This window comes from Bufo bufo, chromosome 4, assembly GCF_905171765.1.
Source record: "Bufo bufo chromosome 4, aBufBuf1.1, whole genome shotgun sequence".
Taxonomy (NCBI): domain Eukaryota; kingdom Metazoa; phylum Chordata; class Amphibia; order Anura; family Bufonidae; genus Bufo; species Bufo bufo.
The window spans coordinates 452,725,447-452,749,692 of NC_053392.1; the positions used below are offsets into that span (position 1 = coordinate 452,725,447).

The 24,246-nt window shown below is 43.4% G+C and overlaps 1 protein-coding gene across 1 annotated transcript in view; it reads left to right on the forward strand.

Moving 5' to 3' along the window:
* Positions 1 to 9,936: 9,936 nt before the first annotated feature.
* Positions 9,937 to 24,246, forward strand: part of AGT (angiotensinogen) — a 145,668-nt gene continuing 131,358 nt past the window's right edge. The window contains exon 1 of the mRNA XM_040429432.1: positions 9,937 to 10,065. The gene's annotated coding sequence lies outside the window, so the exon portion shown is untranslated. The remainder of the gene's footprint in view (positions 10,066 to 24,246) is intronic.

A 24,246-nucleotide genomic window follows, 5' to 3' on the forward strand; every position in this document is an offset into this window, starting at 1 on the left:
CCACCTTTAAGTCTTCTGAAATAATTACTCCTAAATCCCTTTCCTCAGATACTGAGGTCAGGACTGTGTCAAATATTCTATATTCTGCCCTTGGGTTTTTACGCCCCAGGTGCATTATCTTGCACTTATCCACATTAAATTTCAGTTGCCAGAGTTCTGACCATTCTTCTAGTTTTCCTAAATCCTTTTCCATTTGGCGTTTCCCTCCAGGAACATCAACCCTGTTACATATCTTTGTGTCATCAGCAAAAAGACAAACCTTACCAGCGAGGCCTTTTGCAATATCACTTATGAAGATATTAAACAAAATCGGTCCCAGTACAGATCCCTGTGGAACCCCACTGGTAACATGACCTTGTTTTGAATGTTCTCCATTGACTACAACCCTCTGTTGTCTGTCACTCAGCCACTGCCTAATCCACTCAACAATATGGGAGTCCATGCTCAATGACTGCAGTTTATTGATAAGTCTTCTATGTGGGACAGTGTCAAAAGCCTTACTAAAATCTAGATATGCGATGTCTACTGCACCTCCACCGTCTATTATTTTATTCACCCAGTCAAAAAAATCTATAAGATTTGTTTGACATGATCTCCCTGAAGTAAACCCATGTTGTTTTTCATCTTGCAATCCATGGGATTTTAGATGTTCCACAATCCTATCCTTTAATAGGGTTTCCATTCATTTGCCTACTATTGATGTCAGACTCACTGGTCTATAGTTGCTCGATTCCTCCCTACTACCTTTCTTGTGAATGGGCACGACATTTGCCAATTTCCAATCTTCCGGGACGACTCCTGTTACTAATGATTGGTTAAATAAATCTGTTAACGGTTTTGCCAGCTCACCACTAAGCTCTTTTAATAATTTTGGGTGTATCTCATCAGGCCCCTGTGACTTATCTGTCTTCACCTTAGACAGCAAACTTAGAACATCTTCCTCTGTAAAGATACATGCATCAAACGATTTAATAGTCATTCTTTCTAGTGGAGGTCCTTCTTTTTCTTTTGTAAAAACTGAACAGAAGTATTCATTAAGGCAGTCGGCTAGCCCTTTATTCTCTTCTACATACCTTCCGTCCTTTGTTTTTAATTTAGTTATTCCTTGTTTTAATTTCCTTTTTTCATTTATATATCTGAAGAATGTCTTATCCCCTTTTTTCATAGACTGAGCTAGTTTTTCTTCTGCCTGCGCTTTAGAAGTTCTTATAACTTGCTTGGCCTCTCTCTGCCTAATCTTGTAGATTTCCTTATCTTCATTGCTCTGGGTTTTTTTATAATTACAAAATGCTAGCTTTTTATTTTTAATGATTTGGGCCAGTTCTGCTGAGTACCACATTGGTCTCCTCCTTTTTTTGCTTTTACTGACAAGTCTAATGCAATTTTCTGTTGCCTTCAATAATGCACCTTTTAAGTAGTCCCATTTCTCCTGGACTCCATGTAATCCGTTCCAGTCTGATAAGGACTCATTTATGACTAATTTCATTTTTGAAAAGTCTGTTTTTCTAAAATCTAAAACTTTTGTTTTTGTGTGGTGGGACTCTTTCACAGTTCTTATATTAAACCACACTGACTGGTGATCACTAGATCCCAAGGTTTCGCCTACAATGACATCATATACCGAATCCCCGTTTGTGAATACCAAATCCAAAATGGCCTCCCTCCGGGTTGGCTCCTCAACCACTTGTTGTAGAGATAACCCCAGTAGGGAATTTAGAATATCTGTACTCCTGGTAGAACTTGCTATTTTGGTTTTCCAGTTTATATCTGGAAGATTGAAATCTCCCATAATGATACCTTCTCCTTTCATTGTCATTTTAGCTATTTCTTCAACTAGTAGATCATCTAGTTCTTTAACTTGACCAGGTGGTCTATATATCACACCTACACGAGTTACTGCATGGTTAGCAAACTGCAACGTAACCCAAACTGACTCTATGTTGGCCTCACCAACTTGTATTAGGTTAGATTTAATGCTATCTTTCACATACAGGGCCACTCCTCCTCCTTTCTTGCCTTCTCTGTCTCTTCTGTATAAAGAGTACCCTGGTATGGTTATGTCCCAGTCATTTCTTTCATTAAACCATGTCTCCGTAACAGCCACTAAATCTACATTCTCAGATGCCATTATTGACCCAAGTTCATTGATTTTTTTACCTAAAACTGCGAGCATTTGTAGACAGGACTCTGAGCTTATCATTTCTTAACCTCAGTGCTTCTGGCCTGTTCTGGCATTGTTTCGGGGGGCAATTGGACTCTTTTATTTTCACTCTTTTGCCCCCCCTTCCTAGTTTAAATACTCTTTCGCAAATTCTTGGAGTTGTTCACTAAGTACATTTGTTCCTTTGAGAGAAAGATGCAAACCATCTTTTTTGTACAGTTCCTTTCTATTCCAAGTAGAGCTATCATGAGAAACAAAGCCAAATCCTTGCTCTTGACACCATTTACCAAGCCATATGTTGAACTCCTTTATGCGCCTCTGCCTATCATTCTGAACATTATGCACAGGCAGAACTTCAGAAAATGAAATGGTGGATGCAAAATCCTGTACGTCATTACCAAGTGTGATAAAAGATTTTTTCACCTCTGACACTTCATTGCAAGCCAGGTCATTTGTCCCTAGATGGACAAGAACATCCACGTCCCCTTCCTGCTTTGCTTGCTTAACAATATTAATAATACGTCTTCTATCTCTTCTAGCAGTAGCCCCAGGGAGACATCTCACAAAACCATTTTCTTTAAGCTCCACACTTCTTATGATTGAATCACCCAGCAACAGCTGCATCCTTTGAGACTTCACTTTATCTTTTTTGTTGCATACATTAGACATAGGAGTCGATGGTTTCTCACCCTCTGTGCTTGAGTCCATATCCATGTTGTCCTTACATTCTGAGAGTGCTGCAAATGAATTATGGAGAACCACCGACTGTGGGACATGTCTTTTATCCACCACTCTAAGACTTCCAGAACCTACATTAACCCATCTGCCATTTCTGGGGGTCCTCTGTGGCAGTGGCATTGCAGCAGTCCTAGCTGGAGTTTGTTTAACAGATAATTTAAATATTTCAGCTTTCAAAAATGCAATTTCCTGCTGCAGTAAGGAGAACTGTCTACAGATCTGACAGCATCCGAATCTCCAAAGAGTGGAACATGAAATAAATGCACAACAATTCCTGCACTGAACCAAGTCTGCCATTTTAAAGAGGAGAAAAAAATAAAAAAATAAAAAATAAATTTGTAACTTTAAATCAAACAAATCTTACCTTTTTTTTTTTGTATTGTTTCCACCTTCCAGCCTACCTCCTGACTATCTCCTGCAATATCTCTTTACTAGTACTTAATGTAGTACTTGAAGCTAGTACTTTCAGCTAATGAATTAGGCCAGCTAATGAGTCTGTCTCTATATATACACACACTCCTTCCCAAACTCCTCCCCCAGCAACAAATGTAACACCTTAGTGAGCTAGGCTCATTAGCAAACGCACAATAGCAAACAGCTGACCGAATTCCTTACCTCTTCTCCATTTTCCTTTAATTCTTGTGGAACACCCAAAGGGTTAACAAAGTTTGTAAAATCTGTTTCGAGTAGCTTGAGGGGTGTAGTTTCTACAATGTGGTAATTTATGGGGGGTTTCCACTATGTAAGCTCCACAAAGTGACTTCAGACCTGAACTGGTCCTTAAAAAGTGGGTTTTGGAAATTTTCTTAAAAATCTAACGTCCTAAAAAAATAAAATGACAAATTACAAAATGATGCCAACATAAAGTAGACATATGGGGAATGTTAAGTAACAAATATTTTATGATGTATCACTTTCTGTTTTAAAAGCAGAGAAATAGAAATTTCAAAAATTCTATTTTTTTTTGTAAATTTGGGATTTTTGAAAAAATAAAGGTGAAATACCCTGAACAGGTGAGTTTAATTAAACTCACCTTTGTTTGTAGGATACTGTTTATTTGACATACTCACCCTATGAGCGCCTTTCTCTCCTCGTGGCCATTTTTGGCTGTGAAAGGCATTTGGCAGCCTCTGCATGGCATCGGGCTGCCTTCACACCCATCGGGTCCCCGCCATAGCAGTGCGGTGACCCGATAGGCATCCTTACCCGCAGCAAACCCCTTCTATGTCATGGTCAGCGCTGCCCGCGGCATAGAAGGGGTTAATGCACCAGCATTGGTATTTTCACCAATGCAGGCACATACAGCAGGGGTCTGGATAACGGGAACAGCTGGTCCCCTGCAGCTGATCGGGCCGGTGCAGCTCCTGCACCCGTCCGATCAGCGCACCGTAATAGTACTGCATTGGGGGGCAAGTCACATCCCACTGTGCCGTACTATTACGGCGCTGGTCGGGAAGGTGTTAAGATAAAGTGCGTGAATACAGGGAGTGCAGAATTATTAGGCAAGTTGTATTTTTGAGGATTAATTTTATTATTGAACAACAACCATGTTCTCAATGAACCCAAAAAACTCATTAATATCAAAGCTGAATATTTTTGGAAGTAGTTTTTAGTTTGTTTTTAGTTTTAGCTATTTTAGGGGGATAAATTTGTTTTGTTTTTGTCTTGTTAGATTTGAGTGTGTTTGGACACTCTGTTGCACCTGGTAACTTCCATCACATGGTCTGGCATAGGTGTGGCTCACGGCCTGGCCTCATTCACATTGTACTACCACAGTATTCATGCTGGGCCTTTGTGTGGAGGCTTGGCTGTGTGCTGAATTATATCACCCCCAGACCATGTTCACACCATAGTTAGAGTAGCGGCTAGGACCCTTTGCCATGCTGAGTGACCGTGACGTGGTGCATTGATGGGCTCCGATATCTTCCTGACTGGAACATATTGGCGAAAGTCTCAGCTTTTAATACCTGCATGTATGACTTCCCAGTATAGTCAGTAGCATTTCTGTTTGGTGCATTTCCTCTCTGTGTTTCATATTTTAGGGGGATATCTGTGTGTGCAGGTGACTATTACTGTGCATAATTATTAGGCAACTTAACAAAAAACAAATATATACCCATTTCAATTATTTATTTTTACCAGTGAAACCAATATAACATCTCAACATTCACAAATATACATTTCTGACATTCAAAAACAAAACAAAAACAAATCAGTGACCAATATAGCCACATTTCTTTGCAAGGACACTCAAAAGCCTGCCATCCATGGATTCTGTCAGTGTTTTGATCTGTTCACCATCAACATTGCGTGCAGCAGCAACCACAGCCTCCCAGACACTGTTCAGAGAGGTGTACTGTTTTCCCTCCTTGTAAATCTCACATTTGATGATGGACCACAGGTTCTCAATGGGGTTCAGATCAGGTGAACAAGGAGGCCATGTCTTTAGATTTTCTTCTTTTATACCCTTTCTTGCCAGCCACGCTGTGGAGTACTTGGACGCGTGTGATGGAGCATTGTCCTGCATGAAAATCATGTTTTTCTTGAAGGATGCAGACTTCTTCCTGTACCACTGCTTGAAGAAGGTGTCTTCCAGAAACTGGCAGTAGGACTTGGAGTTGAGCTTGACTCCATCCTCAACCCGAAAAGGCCCCACAAGCTCATCTTTGATGATACCAGCCCAAACCAGTACTCCACCTCCACCTTGCTGGCGTCTGAGTCGGACTGGAGCTCTCTGCCCTTTACCAATCCAGCCACGGGCCCATCCATCTGGCCCATCAAGACTCACTCTCATTTCATCAGTCCATAAAACCTTCGAAAAATCAGTCTTGAGATATTTCTTGGCCCAGTCTTGACGTTTCAGCTTGTGTGGTGGTCGTCTTTCAGCCTTTCTTACCTTGGCCATGTCTCTGAGTATTGCACACCTTGTGCTTTTGGGCACTCCAGTGATGTTGCAGCTCTGAAATATGGCCAAACTGGTGGCAAGTGGCATCTTGGCAGCTGCACACTTGACTTTTCTCAGTTCATGGGCAGTTATTTTGCGCCTTGGTTTGCGACCCTGTTGACTATTTTGAATGAAACGCTTGATTTTTCGATGATCACGCTTCAGAAGCTTTGCAATTTTAAGAGTGCTGCATCCCTCTACAAGATATCTCACTATTTTTTACTTTTCTGAGGCTGTCAAGTCCTTCTTTTGACCCATTTTGCCAAAGGAAAGGAAGTTGCCTAATAATTATGCACACCTAATATAGGGTGTTGATGTCATTAGACCACACCCCTTCTCATTACAGAGATGCACATCACCTAATATGCTTAATTGGTAGTAGGCTTTCGAGCCTATACAGCTTGGAGTAAGACAACATGCATAAAGAGGATGATGTGGTCAAAATACTCATTTGCCTAATAATTCTGCACGCAGTGTATACACAGAGGGAAAGGCACCTTGTTCATTATCCAATGTACTGTCAGAAAGGATATTCAGCATAGCAGGGGGCATTGTCATGCTGAGATGGGCAAAATTCTTCTCCAAAGGTATAAAAATGGATCCATGAGGATTTTCACATACCTCCAGCTGATGCCACTGAATAAATCCACTATTGCTAACATTGAGTACTGTCTATTTCCACTTGCCTAATGATGCCACTGCCACTGTCTGCCTGTGCATCTTGCTCCACATTGTACTGCAGCTGCTGCAGCTAGCAATGACTCTGCTGCCGCTACTACTACCCCTACACAGCCACTCATCTCCTGCCTTGTCCATCATGTTCCATACTGGCAAATCATGGCACTTTCATATTTGTGGTGTCCTGGAACATGCCCACAGCTGCTGCTCATATGACCTCCTCTCTAAACAACCACTCAGGTCACTTAAGACCTCTTCCAAAAAGAATAATCTATGATGGAGGATCAGAAAAAGCAAATTGAGTAACAACTTTCAATGTTCTATAGATAAAATAATATAATATATTAGAAAATCTGTATATCCTTTGTTTTAATTATTTGAACAGCAGCAAATGGATACACACTGCCTATGCCTATTTTTTCTATTAAATGGTTTAATTTATTTTCAAATCAAGTCTAAAATTCTGAATTTCAGTTATGTTTCCACTAGAAGAGAACCATGCATTATGGAAGCTGTGTTGAACAATCTCTTTTTGTTAAAAAGAGTTGCCAGATGAAAATATGATCACAGCAAAATCCAATGCTAGGACCCCAAGTTTCATACAGCACCAACATAAGGGACTCCACAATGCTCATGTAAGGCTTCATTTACATCTGCATTTCAGATTTTTTTAAAAGACTGACGAAATGGCGCTGCATGCTTCCCTATTTTGTCCTGCAAAATTCTGTTGCTCCCTGATGGAAACCCAACTGATGCCTATATAATCAGTGGGGTTCCTCGGACACCTTTGGTTTCAGTTACGTGTCATTATTTTGATTGTTTTGCTCCTAGGATAGAATAGGAGAGCTTAGACAGAATCTTAGGGGGTCATTTATTTTTATTAAGACCACCATTTTAGACACCGTTCTTAATACCCCTTGCGCTGGCGGTGGATGTGCCAAACTTATGTAGAGGTGCCGGCTTACTCCTTTCCTGGCCTAGATTTATGACCATTTTCTATGCCTAAAACAAGAGTAGAAAATGATAAATGAGACGGGGTTGCTAGCCTGCCCCCTTCCCCACCCACACCACTCCCCCTTTTTTAGATCTGGCGTGAGCATGGAAAAGTCGTAGACAGGAGCCGACTGGGAACTTAAAATGGCCCTGGAAAAAATAATAAAAGTGGCCCTGTTTTGTAGTTGGCTCCAAATTAATAGAAGGCCGTGCCAGCAATACCATATTGTGACACATTATACCACCCCAACAGAGCCAAATACCACAGTCCTGCACAAATTACTGCCAGCAGCACAAAATACATCTCCAAAAACTTTCACTGGCCGGCCGTGAGGAGGGCCCAGGCGGCCCCCTGGGCATTAGCCCACTGGGAAATTTCCCTGTAAGGTCCACTGCCAATCCACCCCTGGTCGTAGATTGCAGCTCAAATAACCTTTGTGCAGCAATCTGCAACAAACGCCAAAAAGTAGCGTTTATCTGATAGGCCTCTTTCACACGGGCTTTGCGGGTGACGTGCAGGAAAAGATGCGGGTGCGTTGCAGGAAAATGCATGATTTTTCCCCGCGAGCGCAAAGCGTTTTAATACGTTTTGCAAACGCGTGAGAAAAATCGGCATGTTTGGTACCCAGACCCGAACCTGAACTTCTTCACAGAAGTTCGGGTTTGGGTTAGGTGTTGTGTACATTTTATTATTTTCCCTTATAACATGGTTATAAGGTAAAATAATAGCATTCTTAATACAGAATGCTAAGTAAATTAGGGATGGAGGGGTTAAAAAAAATAAAAAATAATTAAACTCACCTCATCCACTTGTTCTTGAAGCCCGGCTTGTCTTCATTGATGAGCGTGGAGCAATCAAATGGCCCATCACCATGGTGATGGACCATGTGATGAGCGCAGTGACGTCACCAAAGGTCCTTTTCCTCCCAGGTCCTCAAAGAAGAAGAATGAAGACGAGCCAGGCTTTGCGAACAAGTGGATGAGGTGAGTTAAATTTTTTATTTTAATTTTTTAACCCCTCCATTCCTAATTTACTTAGCATTCTGTATTAAGAATGCTATTATTTTCCCTTATAACCCACCACCTAGCAACCATGCGTGAAAATCGCACCTCATCGGCACTTGCTTGCGAATGCTTGCGATTTTCACGCAGCCCCATTCACTTTTCTGGGGCCTGTGTTGCATGAAAAATGCACAATAAAGAGCATGCTGCGATTCTTACGCAACGCACAAATGTGCACAGCCCTATAGAAATGAATGGGTCCGGATTCAGTGCGGGTGCAATGTGTTCACCTCACGCATTGCACCCACGCGAAAAACTTGCCCATGTGAAAGGGGCCTTAGCAAATGACTCCTTAAGTATCAGCTCTGGTTAATAGATGAGGGTCCACAGGCAGTTTTTGTGGCCTTTTTGTCATGTCCCTTGCTAAAAAAAAACAAAAAACTTTGTGTCTATAGTGTTACGTCAAAAATGTGATTACTAGATGAAAACCCCCTATTCCAGAGGAGTTATCATGTATGAACCCTGCCACTCCCTTTAATGTGACTGACAGAGGTAGCAGAGTACATCACTCTGATATCTTCGTCAGTCTCCTAGAAATTGCATGAAGTGGTGGCCGTGCATATGTCCTGCTACTCCATTCAGTCACCTCCTGAACAGAGGGATCTGAGGGAATTGGGAGCAGTACTGTACTTACCAGTTCCATCCACTACACAATGGACAGAGCTACCACAATACAGTGGCGGGAGTGCGGGGTGTCAGGCCTCTAACAATCAAGTATTGATGGCCTATTCTGAGGACAGGCTATTGATATCAAAATCCTGAACAATCTATTTAAAGGGGTTAGAAAAAAAAAGAAAAAATACTACTTTGTTAGTAGGGAAAATTCACCAGTGACCACAGTCTTCAAGCACCATTCAAACATATCTAAAAACCTCAGTTTTCTGGGCACTCATGTGTATGACTTGGACAAAAACTGCCTTCAAACCTGAATGTTCAGGATTTGGATGGAATTTCTTAGTTTTGGCTATCATTGCCTGGTTAAATATTTGTAATTTATTCCCTTCTGACATGATGTAACATCATGAGACTTTGTATAGCTTTGTATAGCTTTGTCAGGAAATCAATTACATGTGTTTTGCAATAATCTATTGTACATTTTAAGAACGATTTAACACAAACTAAACCTAAGCTACTAAATTGGGAACAGATTTTATCTAAGCCCCCTGCTTTTCTAATAACATAATAAGTTACAGTTGTTTGTTTCATTTTGGGTCATACTGTGTTAATATGAAACAAAGAGTTCAACAAATGATGAAACACTTTTGTTCTGTCTTCAGACATGAGCCCAGGTGGGCAATGTTGGTGGCCATACAAAAATAAATAACAGCAAGTGGTCACAGAACATTCTGAACAGAGTGGGGCCCACTTCATTGAGTTAATGAGTAACAGTACTTATGCAACTGCTGATATAATATGTGAAGCAACGTCTGTTTGCTCCTGATTTCAAGAGAGACAAGAACAAGCACAAAGCAAAACAGTTTACCAAAAGGTAAGTTAAGATCTTATTACCATAAAAATAAATAAGAGAATTATGTTTTCAGAGCTGTGTTGAAAAAATTGTAGTTAGCACCTAAAATATTTAGATCTATCAACATAACAGCTCGACCCAAAATCGGGTAAAACACTGAGAAGGGCTTCAGGAAATTGGTAGACAGGAAATTTAATTTTAGAAACCAGTGCCAGGAAGCTGCCACTTTATGGTTTCACTATATACATATACTGTAGATATCATTTTGAATGATAATTGAAATGAAAAGAAAATTAATCTTCCACATCAATGTTTTCTTTTCAAAACTACTCAGAGAAGATGGATTGCAAATAAGGCTGAATTGACTTTTGTCATTTTTACTAGTATGATTTTTTTTTTTACTGTACAGCTAAAAATAAACACTTATGAGGGATCCTGTAAAACATTACGATGGAGCATATATATATATATATATATATATATTAAAGCATTATGATGATCTCCCATAGAAATTTGTACATTCCATCATAATTTTTGTTTAAACCTTGCCTCAATAATCCATAATGGTGATCAAAATAATGGTATGCACTCTGTCTTTGATGAATATTTAAACTGCATAGTCACTGTCTACTTTTGCTTTCAAAATTTCCTTCTTTAAAACCATAAGTAATGCACTTTTTCTAACACATACAATCAGTAATTGGAAATCTGATGGTATGTGTTTTATTAATTAAAATCTTCAATAGTATGAATTCATCATTATAGGCATATACAATAAGCCCCTTTTATAGAACAAGCTTGAATATACACAAATTCTGCAACATTTCGAGGCAGTATGTTCTCTCTTTGCTTTCTATGAAACTGATCATAGCAGGAACTCAAAGTAATTTGATTGCCAGTTCCGCCATTGACTTCTATGAGAGATTTTTGTAGGCATGCTCTGTGACCTGTGCTGAGGTGCTGATAAGCTGTGATATCCTTTTTCTTACAGTCAGTCAATGAATCTAATTAAAATGTAACTTTTATTTAAAATGCTAAAAAGAAAGAAAGATGATCTGTGTAACAGAATCTCATGATATAAAAATGATACAGAATTATAATAGACAGCACACCAACATGATTTTCAAGTATGCTTGTTTATCAATTCATTTCATTCATAATAGCAATGTTTCGGGTGCTTCTAGTAGGGAGCCCTTTCTCAAGCAGGTCTGACATACTCATCAGATGGAGATTGGCTGACGTTGCGAATCAGAAAGGGCTTCCTACTAGAAGGACCCGAATTGTTCCTATTCTGATGAATGAAATGAATTGATAAACAAGCATATTTGAAAATCATGTTGGTATGCTGTCTATTATAATTCAGCATCATTTTTATATCATGAGATTCTATTACTCAGATCATCTTTCTTTTTTTTAACATTTCAAATAAAAGTTACATTTTAATTTGATTAATTGACTGACAGTAAGAAAAAGGATATCACAGCTTGTGCTATATTGAAAAAACATGCACGCCGCTGAAGCGATATGTAAACATGGTGCTCAAGTGCTGGAGCAGCGAGCACCATGGCAGGCAGCCCAAGGCTAATGACCACGACCGGGTTAATACCGGCATCCCCATTGGCCACAATTCACTGTAATAGGCTGGGTCGTCTTTCTGAAGAGACCCAGCTTTTTAGAGCTGCAATTCTAATGTTGGCCAGCAGGTGGCAGGCCAACACAAGAAATCAGCAGTTCACATATTAACATGCTGCTGTATGCAATATGGTAATACTGAATAAAAAAAATAGTGAATGTGGTAGCCACCAATACTGGCTAAAAAAACAAAAAAAGTTAAAAAATGTAAAAAAATACATAAAAAATTTAAGAATATACAAATTTAAATCACCCCCTTTCCTTAGAATAAAAATAAATACATAAGTAATTTAAAAAATATAAACATTAGGGTTGAGCGAACCCGAACTGTAAAGTTCGGGTTCGTACCGAAATATAGGATTTTTGGATCCCGGACCCGAACATTTCAGTAAAAGTTCGGGTTCGTTGTTCGGCGATTTCTCTGCACTTTTTGAAAGGCTGCAGAGCAGCCAATCAACAAGCATTTAACTCTGTGCCCTTAGAAGCTATCACAGCCATGCCTACTAATGGCATGGCTGTGATTGGCCAGTGCAGCATTTGACCCAGCCTCTTTATAAGCTGGAGTCACGTAGCGCTGCACGTTACTCTGCTGTTACTAGTGTAGGGAGAGGATGCTGCTGGTGATTTCAGGGAGAGAATAGGACAGAATCTGTGATCAGAACTCAAATATAATTCAGCGATCTACATACATTTAGTTGTGTGGGTGTAGTGCACAATCTTTTTACCCTGCCTCGAGCCCAGTGACAGAAAAAAATAACTTTTATCCATCTGTTAGTTAGGTGGGCGGCGGCCATTTTATGCAAGCTCAGTGCACCAGCACTGTATCTGTGCTTTTGTGATATTCAAATCCAAGCTTGAAATATTGCAATAATAGTCTGGTTTAAAAAAAAACACCCTTTTTTGGCAATATAAAACATCTGGTGCATTTGCAGGATTAGTCAGTGTGCAATTTAAGCTAGAAATACAGACATAATTTTCTGTGTTTTTACAAACACCCTTTTTTTTTGCAAAATACACTATTTTACAGATCTGCACGTGTGAAATTCAAGCGTTATATACAGCTTTCATATTCTGTTACTAAAAAAACACACTTTTTTGGCAATATCCAACATCTGGATTAGTCAGTGTGCAATTTAAGCTAGAAATACAGCCATAATTTTCTGGGTTTTTAAAAACACCCTTTTTGTGCAAATTACACTATTTTACAGCCCTAGCTGCATCTGCACGTGTGAAATTCAATCGTTTTATACAGCTTTCATATTCTGTTATAAAAAAAACAACCTTTTTTTCAAAATACTTAATATTGCAGCCCTTGCTGCATCTGTGATTGTTAAAAACAAGTTTTAAAAATTTTAATAATTTTCTGGCTTTGAAAAAACACAAATTTTTGGCATTATCCAACATCTGGATTATTCAGTGTGCAATTTAAAGGATAACTGTCACATTTAGACCCTAATTTCAATTTTCATATATGTAGTAACTAATAACATGATATTCCAGAATCAGTTACTATTAGACTGACTTACCTCATATTTAATAAGATTCAGCCCTTAGCAACCAGTCTGCATAAAACTGTAATTTCACTATTCAGTTAAGATGGCCGCCACTGCCCTCACCCTGAGGCTAATCCCGCCTGCCCTCACTAGCCAGTAACAATAGCCCCCCAAAAGTGTCAGTAACCAGAGCCCTCTGCCTAAAGGGTTAATCTTCTGCAGCACAGAGGGGTCCTCTTACCACATGTTGCTTTCATTTATACACTAAGCAGATGGCAGATCTCCCTTCCCTGGTCTGCGCTGCTTCAACTCTGCATCCTCCAGCTCTGCTGAGTGAGGGAGCGTCTGCCAAGCGCAGAGACAGGGAGAAGTGCACACAGCTCAGGCACTGTTATCAGCTGCTGGGGAAGACCTGGCTTTAATCATTTACTTACAGTGCTTGGCTGTCAGTAATGTGAGCCTGCATGCTGTGTGCTCCGTCTATCAACAGATAGACCGACCACGCCTAGCAACCCTATTTTAAGCACAGGTAAAAATAGGCAGTACAGGGAACAAAAATGTGTAATTAAGGGGTAATTGAATACACAGTGAAAAGTTGAAATAGAGCCACCAAGGTGATATTAATCACCACAATCCAATACTCCAAAAAAATAAAAAATACGACAGTTAGCCTTTAAGCTAGAAATACAGCCATAGTTTTCTGGGTTTTTAAAAACAAATTTTTTGGGCAAAATACACAATTTTACAGCCCTTGCAGCATCAGCACGTGTGAAATTCAATGGTTATATACTGCTGTCATATTCAGTTATTAAACAAACACCTATTTTGGGTAAAAAAGTTTATTTTGCAGCCTTTGCTGCATATGTGTAACGGTCGCGTACACACACACACAGGGGGAAGGGAAGTGACCACTGCGCTCCACCCTTACCCCTGGCCCTGCCTACTTGCCTCGCGAGTCCTAATGACAGGGGACAACTGGACGGCAATCCCTAACTTGGAGTAAGTGCAGGGATGACAGACAGACAAACAACAGGACGTGAACGGACCGAGTCAATACCAGGAAAGCTGCAAAGTACAAATGGAGCAAGCAGAGAATTGTCAGGAGAAGCCGGGGTCATAAATACCAGGAGAGCAGAGAAGTACAAGAGGAGTCCTAAGAGAGTAGTCAGGTGGGAGCCGAGGTCACAATACCAGGACGGATGCGCAGTACAGGAGGATCAGGCAAAAGGATGGTCAAGGAACAGGATCAGGTAAGTATTCAGCAGTCCAACAAATACCAGGAACCTAGAAATTAACAGGCAACCTGTAGCCAGCAGGCTGCCTGTATTTATAGTGGGGAGTGAGGGTCATGTGACGTGGCCAGCGTCACATGACCGACAGACCAACCAGTCGAGCACCGAGTGATCAGCTCGGCGCTCAAGGCAGACTTAGGAGCAAGGAGCCACCCAGCTAGTAAAGCCGCCCTGGGAATGAGGTCAAACACAGAACCTCATTCCAAAAGCTAAGCAACAGTTCTGCGGGCAATGGGGGACCGAGTGCACCTTCGGAACCCCGTGACAATATGTCATTGTCAGATACACACTTTAGATACTGTGGTTCTATTCATTTATTTGAAAAACAGCCATTTTGTGCAAAAAACTTAAATTCCGGCCTAGTCTGGATTAGTACATGTGAGATACACCCTTTAGATACTGTGGTTCTATTCAATAATTTGAAAAACAGCCATTTTTGAAAAAAAAAACTTTAATTGCGGCCTAGTCTGGATCAGGATGTGTGACATACACCCTTTAGATACTGTGGTTCTATTCAATAATGAAAAAAACAGCCATTTTGGTCAAAAAACTTTAATTGCGGCCTAGTCTGGATCAGGACGTGTGAGATACACCCTTTAGATACTGTGGTTATAATTAGTTATTTGAAAAACAACCATTTTGGGCCAAAAAACAAATTTTGCAGCCTTTGGTGCATATGTCATTGTGAGATACACCCTTTAGATACTGTGGTTCTATACAGATATTTGGAAAACAGCCATTTTGGGCAAAAAACTTAAATTGCGGCCTAGTCTGGATCAGTCCGTGTGAGATACACCCTTTAGATAATGTGTTATATTCTTCTATTAATAAAGCACCTTTTTGGGCAAAATACACAATTTTACAGCCCTAGCTGCATCAGCATGTGTGAAATTCAAGGGTTATATACTGCTGTCATATTCAGTTATTAAACAAACACCCTTTTTTGGCAAAAAAGTTAATTTTGCAGCCTTTGCTACATTTGTCATTGTGAGGTACACACTTTAGATACTGTAGTTCTATTCAATCATTTTAAAAACAGCCATTTTGGGCAAAAAACTTTAATTGCGGCCTAGTCTGGATCAGGACGTGTGAGATACACCCTTTAGATACTGTGGTTCTGTTCAGTTATTTGAAAAACAGCCATTTTGTGCAAAAAAATTACATTCCGGCCTAGTCTGGATCAGTACGTGTGAGATACACCCTTTAGATACTGTGGTCATATTCTTATAATAATAAAACACCCTTTTTGGGCAAAATACACACTATTTTGGGCAAAATACACACAATTTTTTGGGCAAAATACACTTTTACAGCCCTTGCTGCATTAGCACGTGTGAAATTCAAGGGTTATATAATGCTGTCATATTCAGTTATTAGACAAACACCCATTTTGGGCAAAAAACTTTAATTGCGGCCTAGTCTGCATCTGTACTTGTGAGATACACCCTTTACATACTGTGGTTCCATTCAGTTATTTGAAAAACAGCCATTTTGTGCAAAAATCTTAAATTCTGGCCTAGTTTGGATCAATATGTGTGAGATACACACTTTAGATACTGTGGTTATAATCTTAAATTAATAAAACACCCATTTTGGGCAAAAAACTTTAATTGCGGCCTAGTCTGCATCTGTACTTGTGAGATACACCCTTTACATACTGTGGTTCCATTCAGTTATTTGAAAAACAGCCATTTTGTGCAGAAATCTTAAATTCTGGCCTAGTTTGGATCAATATGTGTGAGATACACACTTTAGATACTGTGGTTATAATCTTAAATTAATAAAACACCCTTTTTGGGCAAAAAACTTTAATTGCGGCCTAGTCTGGATCTGTACCTGTGAGATACACACTTTAGATACTGTGGTTATATTCTTCTATTAATAAAACACCCTTTTGGGAAAAAATCTTTAATTGCGGCCTAGTCTGCATCAATACGTGTGAGGTACAATCTTTACATACTGTCGTTCTATTCTGCTATTAAATAAACACCCATTTAGGGCAAGATCCTAAATTTGAGAAATATGAGGAGAGCGTCAAATAAGGGACAAGGCCCAGGTCGTGGTGCTGCTGGTGGAGCTCCTGTTGCAGGGAGAGGACGTGGTCGATCTGTGCCAGCTACACGCACAAGTGAAACCCCTTCCTCAGGTGCGAGTAGGCGACAGAACCTGCAGCGGTATTTGGTCGGGCCTAATGCGGCTCTACGAATGGTGAGGCCTGAACAAGTACAGGCAATAGTAGATTGGGTTGCTGACAGTGGATCCAGTTCCTTCACATTGTCTCCCACCCAGTCTCCTGCTGAAAGATCACAGTTGGCACCTGCAGCCGATGTTTATCAGTCTTTCACCTCACGCCCTTGCAAATCAGCCAAGCAGTCTGAGCCCAAAGTCATGCAGCAGTCTCTTCTTCTTTTTGATGACTCTGTTAGCAGGGTTTCCCAGGGCCATCCACCTATCCCTGCCCCAGAAGTGGAAGAGATTGAGTGCACTGATGCCCAACCACTTATGTTTCAAGATGAGTACATGGGAGGACCATCGCAGCACGTCTCGGATGATGACGAAACACAGGTGCCAACTGCTGAGGCTTTCAAAAGTGTGCAGACTGACAAGGAGGGCAGGGGTGAAGACTGGGTGGAAGATGATGTGGAGGACGATGAGGTCCTCGACCCCACATGGAATCAAGGTCATGCGAGTGACCTATGTAGTTCGGAGGAAGAGGCGGTGGTCGCACAGAGCCACCAGCACAGCAGAAGAGGGAGCAGGGTGCAAAAGCGGAGCGGCTGTCCCCTAGACAGTACGCCTGCTACTGCCCACCGCAGCAAGGGACCGAGCACACCAAAGCCAGCTCCAAGGAGTTCCCTGGAGTGGCAGTTCTTCATACAATATGCTGACGACAAGACACAAGTGGTTTGCACGCTGTGCAATCAGAGCCTGAAGAGAGGCATAAACGTTCTCAACCTGAGCAAAACCTGCATGACCAGGCATTTAAGTACAAAGCACGAGCTGCAGTGGAGTAGACACCTCAAAAAACAAGAAAGGTCTCTGGGTACTCCTGCTTCCTCTTCTACTGCAGTCTTGGCCTCTTCATCCACCTCTGGAGTGACAGTGCCACCTGCCACCCCACAAACAGAGGATCTTCCAGCAACACCACCACCTGGGTCACCAAGCATCTCCACAATCTCCCACGGAAGCGTTCAGCTCTCAATCTCCCAAACACTGTAGAGAAAGAGGAAGTACCCCCCTATCCACCCGCGATCCCTAGCCCTGAATGCCAGCATTTCTAAATTACTGGCTTTTGAAATGCTGTCATTCCATCTGGTGGAGACAGAGAGTTCTAAAGGCCTTATGGCGGTGGCTGTTCCCACAGTACAGTAGGTGTTTCTGACATTGTGTTTTTAGCACGACAGCGTCGCGCTGATACTCGGCAACATGGTGCCGAGATCTCGCACTCACTGGGATAGTGACAGCACATCCCAGCAAGCGCGTCATAGAAGCGACGGGAGATCCGACTTGGATTCCCGCCAATTCTACACGTGTGCGGCGTTTGTTATGAATCCTGAGGGGGAAGTCCCCGCCGGATTTTAAATAAAAATCCGGCCTGGGTCCCGCCCTCAGGAGCATACCGGGCCCTTAGGTCTGTTATGGGTTGTAAGGAGAGCCCCCCCTACGCCGAAAAAAACGGCGTAGGGGGTCCCCCTACAATCCATACCAGACCCGTATCCAAAGCACGCTACCCGGCCAGCCAGGAAGGGAGTGGGGACGAGCGAGCGCCCCCCCCCCCCCTCCTGAGCCATACCAGGCTGTATGCCCTCAACATGGGGGGTTGGGTGCTCTGGGGCAGGGGGCGCACTGCGGCCCCCCCACCTCAGAGCACCCTGTCCCCATGTTGATGAGGACAGGGCCCCTTCCCGACAACCCTGGCCGTTGGTTGTCGGGGTATGCGGGCGGGAGGCTTATCGGAATCTGGGAGCCCCCTTTAATAAGGGGGCCCCCAGATACCGGTCCCCCACCCTAAGTGAATGAGTATGGGGTACATCGTACCCCTACCCATTCACCTGCAAGAAAAGTGGTAAAAACACAAATAAACCACACAGTGTATTAAAATATTTTATTTTTCTGCTCCGGAGGCCGCCCCCTGTCTTCTTTATTAGCTCTTTTACCAGGGGGGGGCTCTTCTTCTTCCGATATCCCGACGGGTCTTCTCCGCTATCCGGGGGGGTCTTCTCAACTCTCCGGGGTTCTCCTTCTGTCTTCTCCTTCTGTCTTGTTGTCTCCTTCTGTCTTCTGTCTCCGGGGTTCTCCTTCTGTCTTCTCCGCTATCCGGGGGGGTCTTCTCAACTCTCCGGGGTTCTCCTTCTGTCTTCTCCTTCTGTCTTGTTGTCTCCTTCTGTCTTCTCCTTCTGTCTTGTTGTCTCCTTCTGTCTTCTGTCTCCGGGGTTCTCCTTCTGTTTTCGCCTCTCTCTGTTGTTGACTCGGCGCACCCCGGTTCTTCGTCTCGCGAGACTCGGCGCACCCCGATTCTTCGTCTCGCGAGACGTCTCGCGAGACGAAGAACCGGGGTGCGCCGAGTCAACAACAGAGAGAGGCGAAAACAGAAGGAGAACCCCGGAGACAGAAGACAGAAGGAGACAACAAGACAGAAGGAGAAGACAGAAGGAGACAACAAGACAGAAGGAGAAGACAGAAGGAGAACCCCGGAGAGTTGAGAAGACCCCCCGGATAGCGGAGAAGACCCGTCGGGATATCGGAAGAAGAAGAGCCCCCCCCTGGTAAAAGAGCTAGTAAAGAAGACAGGGGGCGGCCTCCGGAGCAGAAAAATAAAATATTTTAATACACTGTGTGGTTTATTTGTGTTTTTACCACTTTTCTTGCAGGTGAATGGGTAGGGGTACGATGTACCCCATACTCATTCACTTAGGGTGGGGGGCCTGTATCTGGGGGCCCCCTTATTAAAGGGGGCTCCCAGATTCCGATAAGCCTCCCGCCCGCATACCCCGACAACCAACGGCCAGGGATGTCGGGAAGGGGCCCTGTCCTCATCAACATGGGGACAGGGTGCTCTGAGGTGGGGGGGCCGCAGTGCGCCCCCTGCCCCAGAGCACCCAACCCCCCATGTTGAGGGCATGCAGCCTGGTACGGCTCAGGAGGGGGGGGGGGGCGCTCGCTCGTCCCCACTCCCTTCCTGGCTGGCCGGGTAGCGTGCTTTGGATACGGGTCTGGTATGGATTGTAGGGGGACCCCCTACGCCGTTTTTTTCGGCGTAGGGGGGGCTCTCCTTACAACCCATAACAGACCTAAGGGCCCGGTATGCTCCTGAGGGCGGGACCCAGGCCGGATTTTTATTTAAAATCCGGCGGGGACTTCCCCCTCAGGATTCATAACAAACGCCGCACACGTGTAGAATTGGCGGGAATCCAAGTTGGATCTCCCGTCGCTTCTATGACGGCTCTGTCTCCATCGCGGCAAGCCAGCTCGGCGCTGGCTCCCGCGATGGGGCTCGTATGTGCTCAATCTCGCCGAGAAATACAGCGAGATTGACACAAAATCGGGTTCACCTACTGTACATCGTGCCCAGCCGCCACTACTTTTCCAGGTGAGCCATCCCTTCCCTGCACAACCAATTGGGGGACAAAATCAGGTGTGCACTGCGCAACACCATCTGTGGCAAGGTGCACCTCACTACGGATACGTGGACCAGTAAGCACGGTCAGGGACGTTATAGCTCCATAACAGCACACTGGGTAAATGCAGTGGCTGCTGGGCCTGAGGTGGATAGCAGTTTGGCGCATGTCCTTCCACCACCGAGGATTGCAGGGCGCTTCAGTTTGCATCCTGTTGCTTCCTCCTCCTACTCCGCTTCCTCATTCTCTAGCGGCTTCTCATCTGGTCAGCGTAACACGTTCACCACCAACTTCAGCACAACCAGGGGTAAACGACAGCAGGCAGTTTTAAAACTTATCTGTTGGGGGGACAAACCCCACACTGCGCAGGAGTTGTGGACGGGCCTTGAACAACAGACCGATGAGTGGTTGGTGCCAGTGAGCCTCAAGCCCGGCCTGGTAGTGTGCGATAATGAGCGAAATTTTGTAGAAGCTCTGGGACTAGCCCGTTTGACGCACATCCCTTGCCTGGCCCATGTGCTGAATTTGGTGGTGCAGAGATTCCTTAAAAATTACCCCGATATGTCAGAGCTGCTGCATAAAGTGCGGGCCGTCTGTGCGCGCTTTCGGCATTCTCATCCTGCTGCTGCTCGCCTGTCAGCGCTGCAGCGTAACTTCGGCCTTCCCGCTCACTGCCTCATATGCGATGTTCCCACAAGGTGGAACTCCACCTTGCACATGCTGGCCAGACTGTGCGAGCAGCAGCAGGTGATAGTGGAGTTTCAGCTGCAGCACGCACGGGTGAGTCGCTCTGTGGAACAGCACCACTTCACCACCAATGACTGGGCCTCCATGCGAGACCTGTGTTCCTTGTTGCGCTGTTTCGATTACTCCACCAACATGGCCAGTGCCGATAACGCCATTCTCAGCGTTACTATCCCACTTCTATGCCTCCTTGAAAAAACGCTGCTGGCGATGATGGAAGAGGATGTGGCGCAGGAGGAGGAGGAGGAGGAAGAGGGATTATTTTGTTGGGTTTCCTGCCAGTCATTCACAAGTGGCTCCGAGGGTGGGTTCCTGCACCCACAAACGCCAGGTACACAATTGTCCAGCCAGGGCACAGTTCTAGAGGATGATGAGGAGGAGGAGATGGAGGAGGAGGAACCTTGTTCACAGCAGGGTGGCACCCAGACCAGCTCATGGCCATCACTGGTGCGTGGCTGGGGGGATACAGAGGACACAGATGATACACCTCCCACAGAGGACAGCTTTTCGTTGCCTCTGGGCAGCCTGGCACACATGAGCGCCGAGTTGCCCAAATTCTAACTTGTGCTGATTACTGGGTGGCCACGCTGCTGGATCCCCGTTACAAGGACAACGTACCGTCCTTAATTCCCTCACTGGAGCGTGATCGTAAGATGCGCGAGTACAAGCACACACTGGTAGACGCGCTGCTGGTGGCATTCCCACCTGACAGTGGGGGCACAGTAGAAGCACAAGGCGAAGGCAGAGGAAGAGGTCGCCAACGCAGCTGGGGCACCGCCAGCACCTCAGAAGGCAGGGTTACCATAAATGTGGAAAAGCTTTGTGAGCACGCCACAGCAACCAGCACCACCAGCTGATATGGAACGTCTTAGCAGGAGGCAGCATTTCACCAACATGGTGGAGCAGTATGTGTGCACACGCCTACACGTACTGAATGACGGGTCTGCCCCCTTCAACTTCTGGGTCTCCAAATTGGGCACATGGCCTGAGCTTGCCCTTTACGCTTTGGAGGTACTGGCCTGCCCTGCAGCCAGTGTATTATCTGAATGTGTGTTTAGCATGGCAGGGGGTGTTATCACAGACAAGCCCAGCCGCTTGTCCACAGCCAATATGGACAAGCTTACGTTCATTAAAATTAACCAGGCATGGATCCCACAGGACTTGTCCGTACCTTGTGCAGAATAGACATGTATACCGGCTTTAACCAGCCATTGTTATACTGCAGCGCAATTGCTCATTCTTGTATTTTGGATTTTTCACACTCTTTTGGAGTGTACCCTAATTTAAAAAAATAAATAAAATTAAAACAAAAAACCATTGTTGGCTACCTCGTCCTCATCCAACGCTGTTTCCACCTACACCTCTACATCCACCGCCTCCTCAAACTCCTACTCCATATGGACCTCCACCTCATAAATAAAACATTTTTTTTATTTGTATGTACCAGTATTTTATTTTGTGTCATTTCACTACTTTGCCTGTTACATTTTCGGGTGAAATTCACCAATTTTTTTGTGTGATAGACCCCTGCTCTATCTAGTAGACAGGTTAAAAAAAAAATCACTAATTTTTCTGTTACATTTTCAGGTGAAATTCACCAATATTTGGGTGGAATATACAACTCCTCTACCTAGTTGACAGCTTAATAAATTTCACAAATTTTTCTTTTACATTTTCGGGTGACATTAAACAATTTTTTTCTGTCATAGACCCCTGTTCTACCGAGTAGACAGGTTAATAAATTTCACTAATGTTTCTGTTACATTCTTGGGTTGGCATTTTACAATTTTGGACGTGAATAAACCCCTGCTCTGCATAGGTGACAGGGAATAAAATTTATTTCATTCAATGCTTAAACTTTAACAAGTTGTCCCACATTTGCGGTTTAATAATTTGTCCCACATTTGCGGTTTAATAATTTGTCCCACATTTGCGCTTCAATAATTTGTCCCACATTTGCGCCTCAATAACTTTTCCCATATTTCCGCTCGATCCCAAAAAAATGAATACATTTATCTCCCTTGGATGTGGTCTCTCTTTCTCACGCTCCCTCTCCGGCGTGGAACCCTGATTTCTCCGATAACCGTGATCAACATGGTAGGGTCAGAAAAGAACACCGAAAGTTGATAGAGAAGATATCCAAATGGATGGTGGATTTCACTGGGGCACCTCTGCATAGGTGACAGGAACAAAAAATTTAAAAAATCGTCTGTTACATTGTCAGGTGACATTTTTTAAATTTTGCCGGGTAGAAACCCCTGCTCTGCATAGGTAACAGGGAATAAAATTTAAGAAATTCTTCTTTAATTCATGCGCACCACCTCCTTTCATTCAATGCTTAAACTTTAACAAGTTGTCCCACACTTGTTCTTCAATAATTTTTGCCACATCTGCGCTTTAATAATTTGTCCCACATTTGCGCTTCAATAATTTGTCCAACATTTGCACTTTAACAGCTTTTCCCACATTTTCGCTCCATCAAAAAAAAATGTAATCCATTTATCTCCCTTGGATGTGGTCTCTCTTTCTCACGCTCCCTCTCCGGCGTGGAACCCTGATTCGCCGATAACCGTGATCAACATGGTAGGCTCAGAAAAGAACATCGAAACATAAATTTAAAAAAAATCGTCTGTTACATTGTCAGGTGACATTTTTCAAATTTTGCCGGATAGAAACCCCTGCTTGGCATAGGTGACAGGGAATAAAATTTCTGAAATTCTTCTTTAATTCATGCGCGCCACCTCCTTTTATTCAATGCTTAAACTTTAACAAGTTGTCCCACATTTGCGCTTCAATACTTTGTCCCATATTTCCACTCTATCATATTTAATTTGAAACAATTAAACTCCCTTGGATGTGGTCTCTCTTTCTCACGCTCCCTCTCCGGCGTGCAACCCTGATTCGCCGATAACCGTTATCAACATGGTAGGCTCAGAAAAGAACATCGAAAGTTGATAGAGAAGATATCCAAATGGATGGTGGACGTCACAGGGACGTGCGATCAGGCAGAAGTTATCTAGAGTCAACAAAGCAGCAGCAGGGCCTTTCCTGGCTAACGTTTCGAAATCCAAAATACCACAGCGACATTTCCTATAATTTTTTATTAATCATTCCAATAACAGGGCATCTTAAGAGTCCTGTATTGTTATTTATCGTCTCTACCTCCCCGAGTCGGGAGTGGGTAATTGCTGCGCATCCCCTCCTTAACTTGGAAGCTTATGCTTCAATACTTTGTCCCACATTTCCGCTCGATTACATTTAATTTCATCCATTGACCTCCATTGGATGTGGTATCCCTTTCTCAGGCTCCCTATCCGGCCTGGGACCCTGAATCCCCGCCACCAGTGATCACCATGGTAGGCGCATAAAAGAACATCGAAAGTTGATAGAGAAGATATCCAATTGGATCGTGGACACCACGGG